Raw genomic sequence first — 25,957 nt, forward strand, 5'->3', positions numbered from 1 at the left:
TAGTGATATGGACACATAACATAAAATGTTTCTTGTCAACTTTTCAGGGTGTTCTATAACACTTTAAAGTGGAACATTACTCTGGAATCTGACCTCAGTGTTTCAAACCAAAAATCCAGCAAAGCAATTGAGGGGGCGACGTTGGTCAATAAAAGTAAGTAAAAATAAAAATGTTGAGTGTACAGGTACGTGCTGAATTTATCAGAAAAAACTATCATTAAGCAAATAAAAAAAAAATCTGTTTTTTCACTAACGTTTCAAGTACTGTAAAATACTTCAGTTAAAAATTATGTAGCTGTCCCTCCTCTCCGTCTGACTCTTGCTGGTAGTAACAAGAAAACAAGCATGACAAACTATGAAGAACTACCCCAACAAGAATCACTGACGCTGAACAATTGCTGCTAAAAGCTTTAGGATCTCAGTCAAGCAGAATAAAAACATGGAAAAACACTAGTGAGACTTTGCTGAAGAAGATAAACATACTGTAAATCAAGTATAGTTGTACATATTTAATTATCCAACTAGGCCCTTTCTGTAGATTATTACATCTTCATATGGCTGATGTTTTTTGGGGTTTTTTTTGAGGGGGTTGGTCAACACATTTTAGGAAACAACTTTAGAAATACCTCTATGGCTTCATGTTTACAGCATTAATAATACCAATTTCCACCGGCAAAGTCAACACTCATGCTAGATCAGCTGGGTTTAATTGAGCTATTACACGGACTGCTCCTCAGATATACAGCAGACTCCCATCTGCCTAACTCAATATTAGGCCCTGCTCATCACTAAAACCAGTCAGTCCCAGGGTGTGTGTTTTACTCTAATATGACCACGTCCCAGCAACACACACCCTGGGACTGACTGGTTTTAATGATGAGCAAGACCTAATTGTGACTTATTGTTTATTTATCCTTACCCTGATTTATAAGACAGTACTTAAATTAACTTCTGGCTTTTTACATCAATTTTTGGTATTTATTACCGTTGTTTCTATAACAATAGTCTACTGTTGATATAACATATAAAGGGAAAAAAAAGTTATGCAGGAGAATATATTGTAACAAATAACTCATTAGGGTTATTTAATTAATGGGTGACTTCTCAAAACGTTTTACTCCAAATTTAAGTTTTTACTTTAAAAAAAATAAAAATAATAAAATTCTAGCCATCAAAGTGAAACTTGAAATAACACTAACTTGTCTTCAGAAGACTGCAGGAATCCAGATTTACCTGCTCACAGGCAATAAAGTAACCTGTCATTCAAATACTGCCACCACGGTAACTTTTTTCTAAAATGACTAGTAACGATATAAGTTCTTAAAATCATTGCTGCATATGACGGCAGTCAGACAGTATCCTAACCATTAGAACAGTTACTGTCTGTAACTTAGCTCAGGGGAACCCTTGCGTGAGAATAATAGGTGCATCTACTGACATTTATCATGGTGCACCTGCTACTAACTGACCGGACAGGATGAAGACTTAATCCTGGGACTGCAATTAAAAATGTAAACATACCGTCAAGCTTCGGAAAAAATCGAAGTTGCCTGAAGCAGTTCGTAATGCTGAAAAAGTACTGAAAGTTATTTCAAGTGACCTGGGAAGATAGGAAACAGCACAGCAATATCCAATATATATATTACAGATACTGTTATGACTTATATGGACATGATACTGGCACTTTAAAAGTCTCTGACTTTACAATAACACTGAAGTCAGCAACCTGCTGTGTTAGATTCGTGTCCCAGAATTATTAAAGACTCCCTCCTTCTGCCCAATGTTCTTACTCTTAATAGCTTAATTAGAGGTTTGGTACTGAATCTTCATTCTGTAATGCAAATTATCCCATCAATATTACCTCACAGTATTACATGAATTTTTTATATTTATTACATGCTTGTTTTGAGTGAGTAATATCTAGAATCGAAACATTTTACATATATCTGGAATTGAAATGCTGTGCATTTCAAAATGTATTTCACAAGTAGGGGATAGGAGGAGGATGGGATACTGTTAACACAACAAAAGTAAAATGAAATGATCGAAATATAACCATGAACACATTTAACAAGTACAGGCAGGATTGTTCTTTGAAAGATCTGCACGATTTATTATACTTAAAGAGTAAGTAGTGGGGTTCCGAAAAATATAGCGTTACACATCCCCACGTGTTGCTACAACTGTTTAAATAATGTACCTGTCATTTCTCTTTTCATCCTGACATAGTTTCTATTTACTTATCTGGAGTAAAGGATCTTAACTGTTTTCTACTTGGAACATAGACCTGAAGAGAAAGGGTTAACTACCTCTCTTCATCATTCATACAGTACACCAGTTAAAGCAGAGTAATTAGTTACTGAAGGAAGAAATTCAAAGGTTTAACGTGTTAGAACGTACACTTGGCAGTAATGATTAAAATCCCACTGTGAATAATCAGTTAATTTATAAGGCTAACCCTTGGGAAAAACTTGCATTTCACTATTACACATTACACAGTGTAATTAAATGATTTTATATAATATAGTTAAATTCCTATAGTGAGTTTCAACCTGTACTTTAAACATGCAGTGGCATGATTCTGGGGAGAGGAAATGTATTTTAGAAGGTGAGTCAATTACTGTAGTGGTCACTATAGTGAACAAGTTTTACACTGACCTACATTACACCCGATCAGTAATTACTTATTGTAACACATGTTCATGTAAAAGTTCATGCAATTTTGATACGTAGTTATCAAGATACAGCCAGGTAACAGACATATTGACAGACTTTTCTTATTATGAAATTACAGACCACATGGATAGACTAAGCCAATCAGGTTCTGAAAATCTAATGGTAATTTAGAACCTTGAAACTTTCTTTAAACAGCGCTGCATATCAAGCAGGTTACGAATGTATACAAAAAAAAAAAAAAAAAAAACCCTAAAACATGTTTAAATATGTTTTCCGACACAAAAAACAACAACATTAGTTTGGTTTATAACAGCATTCAAATCCTTCGCAGTGGTTATTAACTGCAGTTAAATGATTACACTTTGCCAAGTGACCTCGCCTTCAGCTCAGGTCACCTAAATGTTGTTTCGGCCAATTATCTAGCGGGTAATCACGCTGCATCAGACAATAATGCTTAAATATACACTAGGATAATCTTTTTTTTTTTTTAATTTACATAAAAACATAAATATTTACACGTTTTTTTTACATCATAATTTGTCATCAAGGGATACAAATAAACTACTGTGTTTTTTTTATTTTAATATCTCATTTTAATATCAGATTGCAGTTTGCTAATGTACACATTTACTAAATAAAGGAACAACAAGCATTGGATTTCATTATAACACTCACCTAACACTATTTACAGCCAGGAGATGGGTTCTCTATACTAATAGATCTGCCAAAGAAGTTTCTCCACTTGAAAGTGTGACTCCAGGAAAATCCAACACCTTGGTGAAAAAAGATATAAAAGAAATATTAATAAATATTAATAACCTGTTTTTAAGGTCACTTCAACCAATAGCCATAAGAACCCAAAACAATAAATGCAAGAAATTCAAAGTGTCCTTGGAAAGCAAAATTAGACTGTACTGCAGGCTTATACTTTGCTTTGTCATGAGTTTGTATTTTAGGTAAAGGGCAAGTTATTGTTTGCAAGTACTTTAACTGTCATGACCAATATTGTTCCAGGTGTATTTAAAATGAAAGGTATGTCAACACTATGGTAATACCAAAGCATCACAACTAAATACCTTTTCAAAATGGCTAACAAATAACCATTTAGAAGTAAAAGAAACCTGCCCTTACACCACAGCCACCTCACTGTTGTGTGAAAGTTTGAAAAAGATTCAGCAGGCTGAATTTATCTGTTGAAGAAATGTATCATGTGACCTGAAAATTCCAAAACATCTGAATGGGAGGGCCACTGTCTGAGAAGGTACACTTGGCTGCAGGGTATTTATTAAACAAGGGCTGAGATCAAATGATTGCACCATAAAGGAATCCCAAGGGGAATACCTGTTTCTTTGTGTTTAGTTTTTTTGATAGTGAAAGCCAAGAAGAATAAAAAATAGGGGAAAAAAAAACATGTCTGTGATGATCCCTTCCCTATCTCAAATGAGGTCAGACAAACTTGGGTTAATATAACCATAAAAAAATAAAACTATATATATTATATATATATATATATATATATATATATATATATATATATATATATATCTATATATGGTTTTTATATATATATATAACCCAGCAGAAAAAAACCCTGTTTTCCTGTATCTGGATTCTCTTTATAGATACTGGTAAGAGTGAGATACAAAAAATAAAAAAAATAGAGTAGATGATTACATATAAGGGAGAGTTTGACTAAGCAGTTACCTTAGTAAAGTCCAGGAAGAGCACGTAGTGAGTATGAGAAATGGGTGTTAGGATTTGAAAAAAAAAAAGTGAATAAGGAGACCTATAGGAGTACAATCATGTACACGATACAGGAAGTAGTCTATCAATTGCAGTTTTCTGTATTTGTTTTATTGTACCTTGTTCTTAATGTTGCTGCTTGTGCTGACATCCCCATGCATACTGTACTAATTAAAAGATGTGGACTCCAATTTAGTTTCCTTTAGGTAAGTAAGATTCACACACACTCAGCAGCAATTGGCCTTCTATTTTTTAGTTAGTGCTCCCTTGTCAGTATCAACAGAAAGTTAAAACAAATGCCTTAATTTTGGGGTGCACCAAATAGCTTATTCTGTTGTGAGAACATAGAAAACATTATACAAACATTTACTGAAACTAAAAGTTTAAAAGAAGTAGAAAAATAAACATCCACTCTATACAATCGATAGTATATAGAGGACAGGGGTTAGATCTGGCAGAAAAAAAACTTTTAGTAGCAGTAAAAATCATTAGATTTGGAACCAAGATTAATATACAAACCATCATGCCCTCTTCGTGGTGCCAGACTATGTTGCATGGTATCTTGCAAGATTATGTACTGCAGACATCAAGGGGTAGATGTAAGTATGTAAGTATTTTGCACTGTGCCCTATGTAAGCTTACAAGCAGTGCAAATTACTCAACACAAACAAATAATGATCCGCAATTATGATAACGAGGGTCTCAATGAGCACATCGGTCTATTTAGTGGCCGCACTTGCAGCCCAGAGGTGATAGAGTTAAGAGTACAGAGAGCAGTAGGCACTGTATGACATATGTGGAGCACAAAAATACAAACCAAAAAAAACATACATGTCAGAGAAAGGGCAGCAAAGTCTTCTTGGTGTACAGAAAAGACATCCCTCTAGACATTCCAACCGTGTGCCAGTACTGCAGAGAACACAGCACTTTCACATGTGCAGGGACAGCGGTCCCTAGATTGATGATGGGGTCTAACTCATCGCTCAATTAAGCTATTAGGTCTAGGATGACCTTTGGAATGAGTCGATAATGCTTTAGCACCGCATCCTCCGGCATCGCAAACAAAGTGACCCTGGGATTGAATATGCAGGGTCTTCTTCGTCTTGCCCTTCTCTTCCGAACATGTTCCTGCCTCTACTCAACAACAGCCAAGTGTCGCCGCATCAGGAAGTGAACCACAGCAGCCATCCTGAGGCCAATGACAGGTCTCTGCAGGTCTGTGCTTTTATACAGCTCTTAATTATTCGCTTCTACAATGTTTTACATCTTGTAAGAAGAGGTGTAAAGTTTGGAGGGTCAGCAATTGTCCAAGGAAAAATCCTTACATCACATTATAATATTTGCGTCCGCTTAGTATCCAGATCCCGCCCAATTCCATGCTCTTTTCATCATTTGCATGCATTTCAATATCATTTTAATGTATCAATGATGCCAAAGTGCAAATTTGATAGCAGTTGCAGTACACCATGTGAACACCATTCTTTACATACACTGCATTATAGGGGTTTTAATCCCGCAAATCACTTTACACACATCCTTACATCTACCCCCAAGACTCAAGTGATATCATGACGTATATGTGGTATTTGAAGGCAACACATTATGTCCATAATACAGACTATTCCTGCATGGTGGAGAGGAAAGTATGATGCACTGAGGCCTGGAACAAGATCAAACAAGATCAAAGACAGAGGCTGAAATAAAATTGGACAGTGTTTTGTCTGGCTGATTGTAAGGATTTTGCTTCCCTGACCCGAAGCTTGGCACACGGCCCGAAAAACACCCATGTTGGGAGTGACTGGCTTTTCATAATTCAGCGTGCAGCTGTGACATTGGAAGGATGATAAAACCTTTGTTTCTACTTAATAAGCTGTTTTACAAACCATAATCAAACCAATTAAAACTAGTTTAAAAATCACTTAAGTGACTTGATATAACTTTAGGTAAGTGTCACGGAACATATAATAAAGCACAATACAACTGGAACACGTAGTTCCAGTACTTTTTCTGATAAACACTCATTGTTCCAGTTAAATGGCACAAGCTCTTATTGTTTTTCTTCGGCCTTTGTTCCTTTTCATTATACAACTCGTTACTCAGGCTTCCCATTTAAATGGTGAATGAAGTGAGAAATCATTGAAACTGTCTGTAAACATTGTGTAATTTTCCTGTGTTTAAGGTAAGCTCTGAATCAACGCAGGCTTAATGAACTTAACATTATGCTGTACATAGTTGGTGTACATCGTCAGTTTTCAATCACCAGCCTTGCTGTTTGACCTTGTGATGTCTGGATAAAGCTATGCTTCCTCTGAGAACTGAGCAAAACTCATAGCATTGTTCTTAAATGTAACTTCTTTTTATCTGGGTTTCTGCTGACATTGGTAAAGTGAAGAAGAAACGCACATAATGTGATTCGTCTCACACTATGCATCACGCTAGGGAAATAAGACCAAATTTAGTCAAGAAAATTACGTGAGCTTGGTGTACATCTGTGCTGTATGAAGTCATTTCTTTGCTCAGCTCAGAAACTAACACCTCTGTGCCATGCAGGCTCAAAAAAAAGCCAACATCTGATGCCATGAAAACTCAGCTTGACTCAGAAGTAAATAACATGGACCCTGATGCCAGCTCAGAATACCATTGACTGAGGCCTGTGTGTGAGATCACTGATGTATCACATTTGATTTGCTTTGTTCCTGTTTGCATTTTCGATTCCTGAACTCTTTTTGATTGACTTTGCCTGAAGAATATTCCTTATTTTTAAGAAAAAAAAAAATCAAACCTCTTACATGATCTTTAATATAAACAGGGAGTAAAGGGATTGAAGTTTGTTTTCGTTATTATTATTTGAACACAATGGCATGTTGATAATGGTTTATTTGTAAAATTAAATGTTTAATTAATAACAAACACATTTACGGCCATGTGCTTTGGACAGGATTTAACTCTAATATCCATTGTATTTGTTTTGTTAAATAATACATTTAAACAGACCATTGAATGCCTGGTCTTATACAAAATGTGTTCATTATTCTGTGTTGAACTTTAACTAAACATTTCACTTTGAAAAGAACACCGGGCAGAGCAACTTAAGGAAGATAACAGATTAAAGCACATTTCACCCTCAAGGACATGGGTAATCATAAATGAACCATTTATTGTGTCTACTTGGGACTGAATTTGCACTGTGCCCAGTTCTCAAAATAATATTTAAAGACATTGATAAAGACCACTTATGAAACATTTGTCAATTTTTTTTCTTCCTGTCTCTTAATTAGCTACGGCTATAGGCCTATACTATAGTTCTCAAAAAAAGTTAAAAAAAAAATAAAATTACTGTACCCATTCTGCTTGAGGGGCTTTGGACAAAATACAGCCTGTTTCTTTTCAAATAAATAAATTAAAAAAAAATGATGTCCCAAAGGTGTCAGCAGTAGCAGCAGAATGAGCAAATTAATCTTAAACAGGGGAAAGGTTTTGAGGCATTCAAATAGTTTAGTCACTAGCACAAACTCGCTGGTCTCATTTTTTTTGTCATCTTTGAGCAGAGAAACTCTTCTCTTCCTTTGCAGGTGCCACTTTGCTTAACAATGAACAACCTTATCTGGAACTAATAATATATAATACTATTTTTTTTTTAATTATATTATATATTTGGATTTACAGTAAACCTTGTATAATTTAAATATGGCACTTAGTTGGCACCAATAAAAAAAAAAAGTGTTTGTGTCTTTTTCATTTAAAAAAAGTATGTCACCATATCCTTATATTCATTTTCAATTAAAAATGACCGCCAACAACACTTTTGGAATATGCCTGCTTGTCAGGTATTTACTGAGCATTTTATATCAAAGCTGCCGATAACCCCCTCCGAGGAGTGATGTCCCCACCTCCCAAGGTAATGAATGTCACTGCACGAAGACTTTAGTCTCTTTTGCCTCTTTGCGACCTTGGCACGCCCACTTACTGCGCGTGGCTTAGTGCCCCTACAGGTTGTTGATTAGTAAAAAAAAAAGGTTATTGAAAAAAAATTTGATAATAAATCCTCACACTCCAGTTTGGCCCAAATACTCGAGCACTTAAGTAGGCAGCATGCTCCCCCTGTGCCTGACCCAGCTCCACCACCAGCACCTGCCCTAGAGCAGACCCCGGCTTCGCCGTTGGTCGCTCCAGATTTTTCAGAGCAGGACGTGGAGATGAGCGAAGAGGAACACGACGTGCTTTCCATAGTGGCTTCGGATGAGGAGTCCTTCCTACGTGGAGGGTCCCAGACCTGACCCAAGTAACGGTCCCCAGCTCTGAGCTTGCCTCAGAGCCTGAGGTTCCAGCGCCCTCGAGCTCAATTCAGGCACTTATGGAACGAGCCGCCAACTTCCTCCAGGTCCCCTGGAAGGCAGCCTCCAAAAGGAGCAGACCAGCACAGACTTCGACCCCACAGCCTTTTCCGGTGTTCCCGGACTTTCTGGAGGAGGTCAGATCCTCCTGGCAACACCCGTCCTCAGCACCAAGTGAGTCCAAGAGCGCATCCGCGCTTGCCTTCATGGAAGGTGCAGAAACAGTAGGGCTAACACAGTTCCCTCCGGTGGACTCCACCATTGTGGCCCTAGTGCGAGCCCCCCAAGTAGGAGGTCTGTCCCAGGATCCTGTATGCCCTAACAGCTAATGCAGGATCACAGAAGCCCACCTAAAAAATGCTTACGCGTCTGAAACACAGGTGACTCAATTTGCACAGGAGTACTCTTGACAGCATACCTGGACAGCATGCTGTGCTCTATTATCCTACAGCTCTGAAGCTGTAGGATAATAGTCTTATTGCTGATTTCAGGTGTCCATGGGCAAGCCCTGGGCAGAAACCTGGCAGGCTTAGTGGTGGCACACACTAAGTCTGTCTGTCTGGCAGGGCGACTGGTTTACAACAGTGGACCTGAGGGAATGCGTATTTTCACTTTCCTATCAGTCTAGCGCACAGGAAATATTTCTGCTTCGTCTTTCAGGGAAGCATCTTCGAGTTTTCCTTGCTGCCATTCGGCCTCTCCTTAGCCCCCTGCACATTTTCAAAGTGCATGGACATCCCAGGAAGGAGCAGTGGCCCACACAGTGATTGTGACAGAACATCTGTTGAGGCTGGGTCTCACCCTCAACGATGCGAAAAGCCAATTAATACCTGTGCAAAGTACGGTCTACTTGAGTCTCCTACTGGGTTCCCTCATGATGCAAGCCTACCTGTCGAATGACTGAGTAGCTGCCATTCGCAACTGTCTGGTCCTGTTTCAACAAGGGTCCACAGTACAATTGGTGTTGTGCCAAAAATTACTGGGTCTGATGGCCACAGCTTCGTCAGCCATCCAACTGGGGTTACTTCAAGCGTGACTCAATGCCTTTTAGCTACACCCCAAGCATGACAGGCACCGTCGGTTGACGGTGTCTCACCCACGTTGGAAAGAGCTATGGTGGTGAAGGCAAGCCCTTCATGAGCGAAGGTGTAAGGATGGGAGTGATTTACAACCATCAAGTGGTGATGACAGACACATCCAACTCGTTTGGGGGCGGTCTGGTCGGGAGTTGGATGAGGAGTCCGCGGATCCTGGTCAGGTTGCTGAACTTCCCTGCACATAAATGCACTAGGACTGAAATTGGTTCACCTCGCGCTAATGGGGCAGTGCATTTGGGAACGCTTTGGGGAAGCCAAGGTCGATCTCTTTGCCACGGCAGAGATGACCCATTGCCCCCTGTGCGCTTCCTGTTCGCTCATTCTCCCTCCCTCCCTTTGATATACTTTCCCAAAAGTATTGTCGGTGGTCATTTTCAAATTAAAAGGGAACGATAGGTTATGAATGTAACCCCGGTTCCCTGAAAGAGAAGATGACCGCCAAAGAGTCTGAAGTCTTCGTGCATGGCTATTTATTACCTCAGTTGGTGGTAATGAGGACGTCACTCCACGGAGGGGCCTATCGGCAGCTTTGATATAAAATATTCAGCAAATACCTGACAAGCAGGCATATCCCAAAAGTATTCCTGGTGGTCATCTTCTCTTTCAGGGAACCAAGGTCATATCTGTAACCTATCCGTAACCGTAAAATTATTTTCTAAAGTAAGACGGCAAGAAAGAAAAGTAAAGTTATACTCCATTAACAGAACTAATTTGCGTGACCACTTAACACGCTGCTTGCAATGTTGCACAGTAATCCACAGCTCCACATGTATTACTGTTTTTTGGTTTATCCTTTCATAACGTTGATGAATCGGTGCATCAGCTTTTTTGGAGACCGATATAGCGATAGTGAAAAACTAGACATCAGCCCAGCCTTAATATTTTTACAACAAAGTAGCTGTTTGGCTAGCTGCCAACAGCAGCTCTTCAATCAGGTAATTGTATCTGGAAGATATTTCATGAGAAAGACCAGACTACATGTTTTTAATTGCTGATTTTAAGTATTCATAAATATCCGTTGTTCATGGATGTTGCTTTGATGCACATGCTTTCAATGAATGACAGAATGATTAGGTATTCCAGCGCAATTTTTATAAATTCATTTTAATTAGTTACATAAAAAAAATAATCATCAAAAAAGATCCACAAAATGCACAGAAAACATTTAAAATATTTCCTAAAATGCATTTTCAAAATGAAAAAAGGAATATCGTTTCTCCTTCTTTTGCAATAAAATGTACAGTATTCCATTTTCTTTGGTTGTTCGTGTTCTTGCGAAAATTCTGTTTGTTGCTTTGAATATTATAAATTATAAATGAAAAAGTCACAAACTAACAAGCATATGACAAATTACCTTTAGTCATAACAAATACAACTGATACTGATTTAACAGACCAACAACAAACAATATAAAAAAACACAGTGATCAAAGAAAACAGTAAATCCCTCACAAACATGAAAAGCACAAGTGACCACATCACAGCCAAATCACTTTTAAGTGTGCACATCAGGTGAATGATGAAACCAATCTGTTTTAACTTCAATAGAGTAAGCACTTATACAACATATACAAACAAATTCCACTGACAAAGCAACAGATTATAGTTAAGACATTTGCCAGATTAAGAAATCACCAAGCTTTGCGAGTTTACAGTAATTCAGAACACATGATTGCATTCCTGAGCAACATTCTATAAAACCAAAATACATTTTTTCCCCTATTGAGTTAGGGGCATAATAAATAAGACCTTTGGAACAAAACTATTACAAAATGACAGATACTGTTCACATGTGTCACAGTTACGTTAATAAGTTTCAGCAGCTCTACCCTGGGGTGCACCGTACATTGCGTGATTCACTATTGCGTAGACCTGGAATAACAAAAAAAAAAAAAAAAACTGTCTTTGTCCATACATATCTCATAAGTTAAGCAAAGTTTCATAGCTTGTATCCTGCTCTTTTAGTTTAGAACACGAACAAGCCAGTATAAAGCATTTGTATTACTTTTTTTTTCCATAAACGACACATGAAAAGACATACATCTGTTTCATTTTCAGTTTTAGCAAAAATGTTTGCCAAACAAAACCACCAAACTGTCAAAGTAATTTTCCACATCAGTGTCTAAATAATCACTACAGTATGCTGATGATGTGCAAATAAATAATCACACATGCAAAGTATTTGCAAAGAATGCTCGTATAACAGTAATGTTTTTTTCAGGCTGCACCCGAGAAGTACCAAACTGCTTCTCTACTTTAGACTGATTTTAGATTTTAAACAATATACACAGATAAAAAAAATTAATAAAAATACACGCAGTTGTAGTGTAGACCCATCAAATAATGTCCTATTGGTTTCCCAGCATCCCATTAATTCTGATGCTTCCATGGTGTAAGGTGACAAAATAGGTTAGTTTTCTCATCACTGTGCTACAAAGGACCGAACTGTCCATATGCCTTGGGCGCTCAAAATGACACCTGCAGGGCTGGCATGGCACTCTGAATTGGTCACGGGAACGAATGACACCCACTGACCTTCAGTTTTCCTGAGCTGTAGTGAAGGGCTGCAGTGAGGGAATATGAGCATTCTAAACCAGGTGCGAACAGTAGGGGCAAAATAAGTGGAGACTCCAAATTAAAAGAAATGTCTTTCTCTGGTAGAATTTTGAAAATCTAGTTCAGTTTTAGAGCTAAACTAAGTGCTGACCAATAAAGTGTTAATGCAAAATTTTGCGACCTAGACACACAATAAATCCACTGGATGGAAAAATATTTTGGTTTGCGTTCATGGAACGCACAGAATGGGAAAGGGACGCAGATATGCATATTCGCTGTAATTTATTACACTGCATCAAAATTACCGTAGAATAATTGCTTGTTTAAAAAAAAAAAAAAAAAAAAAAAACTGTTCTGCAATATAACAGCATTGGTTAAGGTACACTCCAGTCCTGTAGGTGGTAATAAAGTGCATGCTCTACTCGATTTGGGAAGCACTGACTTCTGCAAGTTTAGCAGAAACAACCAATTTGGACCAGTCTCATGAAATCACAATTACATGGTGTATACATAGTGACACATGCCAGTACTCAAAAGCAAAGGTGCATATAAAGACTGCTTCTGGGGCTGTGAGCTGAAAAGTGAGTGTTGTCCCTACATTACTGTATAAGGTAACATGAGGATGGGACTTCCCTAATTTCTTGGAGTTATGGGAATAACAGGGCACATATGACACAGAATTATTCACTGAACCTAAAGGGGTTAAGGAATCCATGGGCAAGAAAAAATTAATATCATACTGGTAGTAAAAGTTCTCAGTCGGTAGCGGTAATGGTAGGAGATGAGGAGGATCAGGAGATCCCATGTATGTCTGGTGCAAGTGGCAGTTGGGGAAGTTAGTTTATGTGATTTAGGCATAAACCAAGTTTATTTCAGGACTGTGCAACTGCTGGACCCCACCTTACCTTCTGCTAGAGAGCAGCTAAAAGTAATCAGTGGTATTGCGATAGAGCCAGAGGTACCTCTGACATTTCCGTACTTTGAGTTGCACACTGACTTGTTGTATAGAATAGAGAAAAAGGGTGTGGATACAGTGACACATTTACTGGTACCACAACAGTTTCAAGGGATTGTTTTAGATTTGGCATATGGACATATGGGGGAACATTTTGGAGTAGAAAAAATTGAAGAACAGATAATTAGGAGATTTTAATGGTCTGGAATTCATGCCGCTGTAAATAACACTGTTTAACAAAAAAAAAAATAAAAAAAAATTGTTCCTGGGTAGTAAGTGTTATTTCCTAATTGCTTATGCCTCAAAAGTATAGAACATGGCTATTATTCCCCACAAACTTTGCTTTTGTGACCAGGACAGTGATATTTCATATTTTCACTATTTCCAATGGGAAAATAGGCAAATATGTGTTTTTTCGTTCACATAAAGTCAGAAAAAAACAACATATGAATCCAAACTAACATGTATTTATACTAAAGTAATACAAAGATGACTACAAAAGATTTAGAAGTGAATAGTTTTTTGAGATTTACAATTATACTATATTTGGAGTATAATTGTAAATCTCTAAAAACTACTCACTTCTAAATCTTTTGTAGTCATCTTTGTATTATTAAATATCACTGTCCTGGTCACAAAAGCAAAGTTTGTGGGGAATAATAGCCATGTTCTATACTTTTGAGGCATAAGCAATTAGGAAATAACACTTACTACCCAGGAACAAAAATTACATAGTTACATAGTGTAATCATTGTGTCCCGAATGCCAATGTAAAGCTCCTTTTAAGGCATCCTGCAGCACCTTAGTAATGTTACCTGTAATTGAGGTCCCTTTCTCCCGTATAGCTATAGATTCGGTTGGTCCCCTAACAAAGTCCATTAGAGGGCACCAGTACATTTTAGTGGTTTTAGATTACACCACTCTGTATCCCGAGGCAGTGCCGTTGTGCAATATGTTAGCCAAGACAATTGCAAAAGAATGAATGTTAATGTTCAGTGGGCTGGGTATCCCTAATGAAATACTCATTGACTAGTGTACCCCCTTTATGCTTGAGTTGACCAAGGAGATCTGTACTATATTACTGATAAAATACTTTTGGCCACTACCACCCTCAAAATGATGGCCTGGTGAAAAGGTTTAATAATATCCTAAAAAGTATGCTCCACAAGGTAATCAATAGGGATGGGAAAAAACTGGGATTACTTGGTACCTTAGGTTATGTTTTCAATTGAAGTAACTAGATTTTCACCTTTCAAGTTTTTGTATGGGAGGCATCCCAGGGGCTACTCAATATAGAAAAGGAGGTTTGGAAACAAGAGCCCACCCCTTACCAAAGTGTTATTCAGCATGTGACACAAATGCAAGATTTCATTGAGGCTATCATGCCAGTTGTAAGCGAGCATATGAGACAGGCTCAGGAGGCTTAGAGGAGCAGCAGTAAGAGTGTTTCAATCTGGTGATAGGGTGTTGGTCTGTTGAAATCAAATTTCTGGCTACTTGGCATAGGCCCTATGAGATAACTGAGAGTGGGGGAAGTCAATTATAGAGTAAGTCAACCAGGTAGACGAAAGCCAGAGCAAATCTACCATGTGCATTTGCTCAAATCATGGAAAGATAGGGAGGCTCTCGCAGCCATACAACCATATTCTCTGTCTATGGGAAGAGAGCCTGCACGGCATGTAAAAATAACAGACACTCTGATAATCAGAAACAGGAGGTATGGGAATTTGTGTATAAGCACAGGGATGTTCTCAGCGGTACCAGGGAAAACTCATGCCATAGAACGTGATGCTGACACTGTACCAGGGACAAAGGTGCAGTTATAACCTGATAGGGTACCAGAGGCTAGAAGGGAAGGCATTAGCCTGGAGATTAAAAAGATGATAGAAGAGGTCATAGGGGAATCACATAGGGAATCGTAGAGTCCGATTGTTCTTGTACCAAAGGCTGACGAGAGTATCAACTTCTATAATGATTATCGGAAGCTGAACAGTGTGTCCAAATTTGAACCTATGCTTAGGGTGATGAGGGTGTCTGCTAAGAAATAAATAGATAAAATACTAAGTATAGAAAGGCTAGGTAATGCCTGTTACCTCATCACCCTAGACTTGACGAAGGGGCTATTGGCAGGTTCCCCTTACTAGATGAGCTAGGGAAAAGACTGCTTTTCCTACCCTAGGCAGCTTGTTTCAATATACTGTATTACCATTCAGACTGCATGGGGCACCGGCCACATTCTAAAGAATGACAGACCAGATACGGAGATCTCATAGAGAGTATGCTGCCACCTACCTTGACGATGTCATAATTTAAAGTGCAGACTGGGAAACACTTGCGCAAGGTAGAAGCAGTGTTAATTTATATTAGAACCACAGGATTAACTGCAAAACCCAGCAAGTGTCCTATTGGCTTAGAAGAAGCCATATATTTAGAATATTCTGTAGGGTGTGGTTTAATCAAACCACAGTTACTAAATGGGAAAACATAGAGGATGGGCCATGTCCAGTTACTAAGAAGCAGGTGAGGGCTTTTCTGGTCTGACAAGGTACTACCGGAGGTTTATATTTGACTTTGCCACAACTGCTGCCCTTTTACATAGTTGACCAGGGCCAGAGGACCAATAATGGTAAAGTGGACCAAAGATACAGAAGTGGCATTCCAGACCCTCAAAAATGCCCTGTGCTCAACCCGTTTTAACAACCACTGATTTTTCTAGAGTTTATTTTACAGATGGATGGCAGCAGCTCTCTCACAAGAGTCTGGTGGTGAAGAACATCCATTTTGTTCACTAATCACAAGCTCAACCCACAGGAGAAAAATGTCACCAAAGTTGAGCGATTAAACAGTCACTCAAGTATTATCTCTTGGGAAGACAGTTTAACTTAATCATGGACCACACCCCATTGACCTGGACGCACCAGAATCATGAATGGACTGCACAGGTTACTAGGTGGCTTTTAAGCTTACAACCTTTTAACTTTACAACTGAGCACAGAGCAGGGACAAGACAAAGAAATGCAGATGGGCTGTCTTCTACAAACTGCTTCTTTTCACACGTTGTTTGCCCTGTTGGGTCTCAGCTGAGGGGGAGGACGGGTGGTAAAGTGTGGGGCATGATTGTGGAAGCCAAATAAATAGGTCCAAGAATAAAGCAGAGTGTAGTCCAAAAAGGTAACCGGAATGACAAGACTACATTTCCCAAGCTGCATTGGGGATGATTGACAACTGAGCCAATAACGAATGACACCTGGGGATAATTATGAATGGTCATTTATTAAAGAGTGTAGTCATTATTCCTGGGATGTGGAGGCCATGAGGACAGGTGTAAAAAACCTTGAGTTGATTCATATGAATTGACCCAGCTTAGGCCAAAAGGTAAACAAGTGCTACAATGTTGTTATTATTATTATTATTATTATTATTATTATTATTATTATTATTATGATGATGATGATGATGATGATGATGATGATGATGATGATGTATTGTGGGAAAATATACATTTAGGAGAAATCGTTAACAGTTCAGCTGTTCAATTATTAGGCAGGTCTAAACAAAGTTTAGTTGTTGTTCTTGAACAGAGCTAGGTTTTGTTGTGTATTTATTTTGTTTTACTGTAAATTAAAGGTCACTACCTTCTGTGAAAGGGCACTGTAAAGGAATAGAGATACAGGTAACCCCCTGTTTGAACTGTGAATACTGTTGTCTGGAATCATTCTTACACTAGAAAATAGCAAACAAGTCCCCAGAAATAGTGATCAAAGCAAGACAAAGACATGCCTTGTCAGTGCTTTGTCACAAATAAAATGTAAAGATTCTGAGGGTATTTTCTTTTTTGTGCGTGTGATATTACCTTATGTATGATTTTTTATGTAAAAAAAAAATATTTGTTTGCTTTTTTGTTAAAGGAAAGTATACTGTTGAATGCTTTATTCTGCTGTTAACTCTAATTTGCTTTCTCTCTTTGGAAACATCCCTGAATGACTCTAAACGCAGTCATTTTGCAATACACTCCCTAATTTTTGGAACTCTGTCAGATTACATCAGAGATTCTCAATTCACAAGTAAGACTAAAATACCAGTGGGATTTATTTGTCTTGGCATTTTCATATCCTTAGTAAGTTATCTTTATTGTACTGCACTTGGTTATGAAAACATTGAAATGAATTTATACGTTTTTACAGTTTCCTGTAAGTGCCGCAGGTTTAAATGAAACAGAAAAAAAGAAAAGAAATGGGCATTTCCATGCTAATGGACACTTTACACATATGTAAATGTTTGAGTAAATTGAAAAGTTGCAGCTTGATTTCTTTGAGATTAAATATTAAAATTTGATAAAACACACAATGGAGACATAGTGTAGATAACTTTGCCTAAAAAAATGAAGTTGCAGAAATTTTACCTGGACATGGAAGTGTATACTATCCCTCTCAAATGTGATCCAAACATAACATAGCAAAACATGATGACTTACAGGGTGTTTATAAACAATATTGTCACATTTATGTCTAATTCAATTGATTATTCTAATCTAGAAAACTTAAAATGTTATCATAAGTGTGTTTTTACTATTGTAGCAATGGGGCTTTGACCCCATGCCCTTTGACTTCTGACTGAAGAGAGTCTTCATTTTGCTTCATGGCATTATTGTTATCTGTTGGTGTCAGTCCTTCATGTTGCGAACGTGATTGTGGTTAGGAACTATCACTTACTTTCTGAAGTGTATAATTATTTTGTGTATTACATCTTCCATCTCTCTGCATTGATAAAGGTAAGTTTCTTTTTTATTTTTTACAGCAAATTTGACCGAGGCTGATGAAGTGTGCGTTTCAGTATATTTTGCAAAAAAACTGTGTTTGGAAGCGTATGCCTTTCCATGTAACCATGGCAATAATAATAATAATAATAATAATAATAAATAATAATAATAATAATAATAATAATAATAATAATAATAAAATTTTTGGTTGTGCATCGTCCCTTTTTAGCCTTGTGTCTGTCCTCATTCGCAGCGTTACCACGCATGGAGTATGAACTTCAAGTGCCTGCAATATTTGTGCAACATGAAAAGTTATCTTCCCTTTAATAATTCTATGTCATTGAGGAGAATGAACATTACATCATGAACTCTATTTTTCAGCTGCCCTGGACATGTGTGTCGTCGCTTGAGTTTAAGAATGAATTTTTTAAACACAGTCACAGGGATGATATGTTGAATTGTTCAGTACACTAGAGAACTAGAACACAAGTGTTGACTACTTGGATGCATCCTATAGCTAGTGCTTCTGTAGCTAACAATTTTTGTTACTCTCACAATGCTCCTATCATTCTCTGTATTTATATATGTCTACTCTACTGGGTGTGATCTGAGGAAAAAAAACAGTCAAGAGAAACTTATCAAAGTAAAGGGTGATTCTACTAGGCACGGACAGTATTACTGCATGCTTTTCTAATATAAAAACTACAGTTTAGGGACGATAGCACTGATTAGGCACATGGCAAACAGGCAGCACAGCTCTGTGTGCTCACCTCATTCCTGACATGAACACCCCACTATGAAAAAGGGTGTTGTCCAAAAAGAATTTTTTTTAAAAATGTAATATTTCCTGTCTTAGTTGATATTTGATAGCATCTCTGCTGGAGGAGACACACCTCGCAATCACTTTCGACATAGCTGGACTTTATTTGTATATCTAGTTTGTTTCAGACAAATATTAATATTTTTTATAACGGTATAAACAGAAACAACTGCAGTACATGGCAATGTGAGCTTAGCCAGCTAAGGCCTTCAGCACTGACGAAGGCATTCATTAATGAAACTGTTTAAGGGTGACATACTGAGGAAAAAGTCTGTCCACACCATCTCTTGACTAAAGCAACATTTTTCAGAAACTGACAAGTATAGTTCTGTGGTCACCGTGCATCACCTATAATCATGACATCGGCATTTGTAAGTGGATTAGTGGCTGAGATTGACCATGTGCTCCACAGATCTATTATTTGTTTATAGCACAGCACCAGGGTATTAACAGCTGCCTCTGCTTCACGTTGGGTCAATTTTCTTTGGCCTACAATACTGTCCTCTTTTGGTGGAGATGGTCTTAAAACACTGAGTCGCCATTTGTGTTGGTGGGTTAATCTAGGTCAACAAGAGAAAGTAACTAGTAGCTTTGGCCATACATGTTTTCTATTCAGGTCAGGGAATCTTATTTTTTACTGGTCTCAATAATTGATTCTCCGATGACATAACAATATAATGACATCTGATATGGCAATACCTACGAATTTGTATCTCATTGTACACGTTTTGACAAATTACCATTCAATACATTGCAGTGAAACTGCAAGACATTTATCACTCGCTGGCTTTAAACAGAACATCAGTATTTGCCCTTCAGTTTTTACAACAGAATAACAGCTTACAAACGTACTCACACACGCCCTACATTAGGGAATGTAAACAAGCAGGACTGTCAACAAGGTGTATGCTTCCAAATAAGGAATGGTTACCCAAGAAATAACACACAGAGCTGAACAGACACCAGGGGATTATAAGGATTTAAAACTGTACAACCTCTCCAAGGCGATACATTTCACACTCCGATGAAATATAGCATCTCTTATGAATGCCAACTAGCAGTGTTTATACTCAGACATATCAGTAAACAAGTTTGAATTAAAAAAAAAAAAAAAAAAAAAAAAAAAAAAATCAAGATGCCATGTAGATTACCAAAGAAAAGCAATTATCAAAAAACACAAATAGACAATAATTGCTACAAATGATCAATCAGCAGTCACCTTGGGCTAAGTTCATGTTGACAATACAGTACCAGAATTCCAAGAACATGGAACAATGCCACCGCCAAGCTGAAACCCTTCTAGCCAGTTGCTAGACTAAACAGCCAATGGCGAACATTGTATTGTATACAGCAGTAAGATTCTTACTTGAAAATATATATATAAAACCTCTGGTTCAAAAGCTACATGTGGTTATGTTCAATTTAAAACCAAATTCTAGACAGAAGCACGTGCAACTGCGAAATATCCTGAAAAACACTCATTATTTGTTTCAGTTCCCGACATGGAATTGTCAGCAGGATTTCTGAAATTTGTCATTATAGATTAACAACAAATACTGTAACCCTGTAATAGCCTATATATGATAAATACTGTTGGCAACGCTTTTACGTTCGTTTCGTTTTTCGTTACAAAATAAACAAAGGTCTTTTTTATTTGGTAAATGAATACACACTTCATCGAATCACAGCCATCAAACTGTGAAAAGGTCTAAGTAAACAGTACATTTAGAGTTTAAGTTATTTTAAATCACATTTGTCTACTTGTTTAACTGTTGAAGAAACAGCGTGGCTAGTATAATGAATACAATTTTGACTTACCTGTACATTGATCGTTTCCACCGAAGCTCCTTGACTTCTCGTGTGTGACATCAACTCTGCCAACCTGACTGCTTGTAAAGTTACATAGAATTTCAAAACCGTAACTAGTGGGTGGAGCATACCTGTTAATATTTTTTTTAAACACCACTTGCATTTGTAAGACTGCAGTAAACTTCAGTCTCCTACCTACCTCTGTGAAGCACACAGATAAGTGAGAGGGCTACACGGTTGTTTTTAAAAACCGTACAGATTGTATTGGTTTAATTAATGTAATACTATTTATAAAATATATCAGACAATACTTACTACTATTACTCCTACTCCTACTCCTACTACTACTAATAATAATAATAATAATAATACAAAATATAGAGCAATACACTGTACCTACTACCTTATGAAGTAAACGAGAACCTTCTGGATTCTTATGCTTGTTGTTGAATAACGCCTACACAATTAATTTTCTAATTGTTCTTACACTGTCTGTATCAGATATCTTGTATCAGATAGTTGGTATCAGATGAAAATTATGTCACAGATACAGTAAAATTGTTCTTATACTGTACACTATACTGTATATTAAAGACAGATATACAGCATATAGTGCTGAAAGACACAGGTTTTCACCTGACTCCATGTCAGAGTCTAGAGTGTCTCCTAAATAATATTCTGTTAATATTCACTGCAAGGCCACTTTATTAGGATTTGAGCTAATATCAGGTTGGAGCATGACACAGCATAGGCGGCACAAGGTGCTGGAAGGTGTTTGAGGGATGGATCCATTCAGTAATTAATATTTCACACAACTGGTGCTAAAAGGTAGACAATTAACTATAATTTTGAATGTGTTGCTCAATTGGATTGAGATCCAGGGATTGTGGCTGCCTTGGAGATGCCTAAAGTATCATTGTTGTGGGATTTGCTTACCAACAATACTTAGGTAATCAATGACATTCGTTTAGCCTTCTGGAGTAATCAAAGGACCCAGGTTGTACCAGGACAACATGCCCAACTCCAGGGTAGGTCTTAATTAATTGCAGGCAGTACATATGCCAATTATTATTTCTTTGTTAAATATTGTACACAGAAACTGTTTATTAGTTATCCTAGAATAGTCATTCTGCCTAGTAAAATGCTGAAAGAATTGAAGACTTGTGATAAAATACTTGTATAAAAATACATTGCTTGTTATGACTCTGCAGTTACAGTAACTAAATACATATAGTGTAATAAGATAATGATGTTAAAATTTGATAGCTTTTAAAGATATTTGTGATGCATGACCCAGATTTCAGAACAATAGGGGACCAAGTCAATTAGTTTTTTCTTTGTCATGTGACAAAACAGTATGTTAATGTTTATACATAAAATGAAGGTCTTCGGTATTGTTAAATATACATTGAGAATCTTTTGTTTGTGTTGAAAACAATTGATACCTTGGGCGTTGTCCTCTATGTGTAATGTTTACTGCAGGATAACTTCATAGCTCACAAGTACAACAAGGTGTGCTGATTGAAGGAATGTGTTGCCTGTTTGACACGTCCAAGAGATAACTCATTGTCTAATGACACCAAACTAGAGAGTATTACTATATGAGCCAGCAACCAATTGTGATCCTTCCTATTACAGTGCCTATAGAAAATCTACACCCCCTTGAACTTTTTTTCACATTTTGTTGTGTCAGTGCCTCAGAGTTTCATGCATTTAAATAAAGTTTTTTAAGGGGAATAAAGTTTTTATTGAGAAAAAAATTACATATTAAAGATACAAAACTGAAAGATTGGATAAGTCTCCACCCCCCAGAGTTAATACTTGGTGGAAGCACCTTTGGCAGCAATTACAGCTGTGAGTCTGTTGGGATAGGTCTCTACCAACTTTGCACACCTAGATTTGACAATATTTGACCATTATTCTTTTCAAAATTGTTCAAGCTCTGTCAAGTTACTTGGGAAGTGTTGATGGACAGCAATCTTCAAGTCATGCCACAAATTTTCAATTGGATTTAGGTCAGAGCTCTGACTGGGCCACTCAAGGACATTTGCCTTTGTATTCCTTAGCCACTCCCGTGTAGCTTTGACTGTGTGCTTTGGGTCATTGTCATGCTGAAAGGTGAACTTCCATCCCAGTTTCAGCTTTCTTGCAGAGGTCAGCAGGTTTTCCTCAAAGACTTCTCTGCACTTTGCTCCATTCATTTTCCCTTCTATCCTGACAAGTGACCCAGTCCCTGCCGATGAGAAACAGCCCCATAACATGATGCTGCCAACACCATGTTTCACAGTAGGGATTGTGTTCTTTGGGTGATGCGCTTTGTTGGGTTTGCACCAAACACAACACTTTGCATTTAGGCCAAAAAGTTCCATTTTAGTTTCGACAAACCACAAAACGTCTACAGAATCTCCTGAGTGTTTTTTTGCATACTTCAAACGGGATTCAAAGTGGGTTTTCTTGAGTAATGGCTTCCTTCTTGACATCCTATCATACAGGCCAGATTTGTGGAGTGCTTGGGATATTGTTGTCCAATGCAGACTTTGACCAGTCTTAGCCATAAAAGCCTGTAGCTCTTGTAAAGTTGCCATTGGCCTCTTGGTAGTCTCCTTCTTGCTCGGTCATCCAGTTTGGAGGGACGGTCTGATCTAGGCAGGGTCTTGGTGGTGTCATACACCTTCCACTTCTTAATAATCATCTTGATTGTGCTCCAAGGGATATTCAAGGCCTTTGATATTTTTATACCCATCCCCTGATCTGTGCCTTTCAACAGCTTTGTCCCAGAGTTCTTTTGAAAGCGCCTTGGTGTGATTTTGTGTGATTTTGAAGGCGATTGGTTACACCTGAGCTAATTTAGGATTGCTATTACAAGGGGAGTGGACTCTTATCCAACCAAGCTATTTCAGTTTTTATTTTTAATTAATTTTCTACAAATTTCCAGAATATTTTTTTCACTTCGAAGTTGTGGGGTAGGATGAGTAGATAAATGAAAAAAAAAATCAATTCCAATCTATATCAGTGTTTCTCACCGTTATATATTCAATTTAATGAAAACTCTCTGGACAAAATGTAACAGTATGCTTTACTTTAAGCTGGGACCTAATATTTCTGTCATATTGAAGCCACGTGAAGACCTTTTTTTCCATTCTGCTGGATAGAGACAACATACTTTGAGTTATTGTTCATATTTGATGGTATACAATACTTCGCATTAACCATTCTGCAGTTACATATGTCGAGATTGCTAGACACTCTTAGTTATACATACATCTTAAACGATATTATTGTTTATTTAGCAGATGCCTTTATCCAAGGTGGCTTACAGAGACTAGGGTGTGTGAACATTGCATCAGTTGTAGAGTCACTTACAATGTCGTCGCACCTGAAAGATGGAGCTCAAGGAGGTTAAGCGACTTGCTCAGGGTCACACAATGAGTCAGTGAGTGAGTTGGGATTTAAACCGTAGATCTCCTGGTTACAAGCCCTTTTCTTTACAATTACTACTTATTGTTTCACATATTCCTTTTACTTAACGTTTACCATTCCCTATTGCATGCGGTTTTTTTTTGTTTTTTTTTTAATAAATAGTTCTCTTGAAACAAGATGAAGAACATTTTCAAATAAAACACAATATAAACTAAGTGAACCACTCTCAATACACATTCAAACACAATCTATTTTTGCTTATCTGTAATTTCAAGAATGGAATGTCCATACCTTGCAAAGGTGAAGAGCAGGAATGGCCTTCTTGTTTGTCTTAGTGAACTTACACCTACTCATACTCTTGCTGAAGAGCGATTACTGTCTCTGGAATGGAATGTTTTTTTTTTGTTTTGTTTTGACCTATGAAATTGTTTAGTTGGTAACCATGAATTCAGTGCCCAAAAATGTGAGAATTATGCAAAACATTTATGTACCTATAATTTGGGTGTTAACATTTTAGAATATGTTTGTTTTGAGCAGTTTGGGGTTCTTCATTGAAAAACATAATTAAAAGTGTTAAGTGTGCAATTTTTCACTTTATCAGTTGAAGGGGAGAGATATCAAAGTGGAAAACAAAAGAAAATTAATTGAACGAAAAATACCTTCAACTCTGAATTCTAAGCCTTGTATTCTTTCTATGTAGTTTTTGTACTAAAATGTGTGTAGAGCATGGTTTAACTTACACTAAGGATTTCAATAGCAAAATAAATACAGGACTATATTACTATATACTTGGTAACTATGCAACTGTGACCTGTTGTTCAATTTTAAAATTTCAACTTCAAAACAAAATAAATACATAATTTATAATAATATTTTGTGCTTTTTAAACTCTGAAAAAAGGGACCTTGAATATACTGTATCAGTTGGACTCAAATGTTGAATTCTGAATGCTGTATTGGACTTTGAAACCAATTGTATAAATGTCTGTAATTATACTTGCTTGCATATGACCATTCAACTGGTATATGTTTTAAGTGAAGGGGAATTTTCAAAACAACTGTATAAGTTAAAACTATGCTATCTTGTCCAATGTTCTTTGTTAGTCTTTGAAAACAATATTTTTCATAAATGATTGGGTTCCTTTAGGATTAGCTCCCTTCTTAAAATTCAAAGGCCAGTACAGAACATTTAAGAATGAAACAGTCCAACAATACTTATACAATATTCTGTAAAGCAAATAAGCCAGAACCCCACTTGATGAGACCAGATAAGGTTCAGAAATGCTTTTTAAAAAACATTTTAAAGCTTGTGGTAATGTAAGGTTGGCCGATGGCTCAGTTGTTTTTACTATGCTGTCACATTGTATTACCTGCACAGGTTAATATGTAATGATAAGGAGGTATTCTTGGTATTTCATATATCTACAGTACATACCAGTGAAGACATAGTTTTCAAGGTTATATTTATTCACTGTAGATATATGTCAAAGGTTCTGCACAACAGTGTAAAGAAGCAGCCACTTCAGAAGTACATTGGTACCTCAAAATGTTTTCCATATTCTAGGAATGCAGAATGACTCACTCAGGGTGGTGCGTTTATTGTAGACCAGTTGCTTCACAAATATCTTAAATGTTTTTTTTTTCAGATGTAGCATTCCTTTATTTTTTAACACGACCTAAACATTGTGCAAATAAAGAGGTATTTTAGGTTTGTTAATTGGCGGGCAAACTTTTTACTTCAAACCATATTACTCTACAGAATATGGCTAGTATTTTTTCCCTTGCACACA

At 37.2% G+C, this 25,957-nt stretch overlaps 1 protein-coding gene across 3 annotated transcripts in view; it reads right to left on the reverse strand.

Moving 5' to 3' along the window:
- LOC121317992 (cingulin-like) overlaps positions 1-20,860 on the reverse strand; it is a 49,966-nt gene extending 29,106 nt beyond the window's left edge. For all 3 annotated transcript variants that reach the window (XM_041254140.1, XM_041254149.1, XM_041254129.1), the window contains exons 1-2: positions 20,758-20,860; positions 3,352-3,449 (exon numbers count right to left, since the gene is read on the reverse strand). The gene's annotated coding sequence lies outside the window, so the exon portion shown is untranslated. The remainder of the gene's footprint in view (positions 1-3,351; positions 3,450-20,757) is intronic.
- Positions 20,861-25,957: the final 5,097 nt, after the last annotated feature.

The sequence above is a fragment of the Polyodon spathula genome, chromosome 1, assembly GCF_017654505.1.
Source record: "Polyodon spathula isolate WHYD16114869_AA chromosome 1, ASM1765450v1, whole genome shotgun sequence".
Taxonomy (NCBI): Eukaryota; Metazoa; Chordata; class Actinopteri; order Acipenseriformes; family Polyodontidae; genus Polyodon; species Polyodon spathula.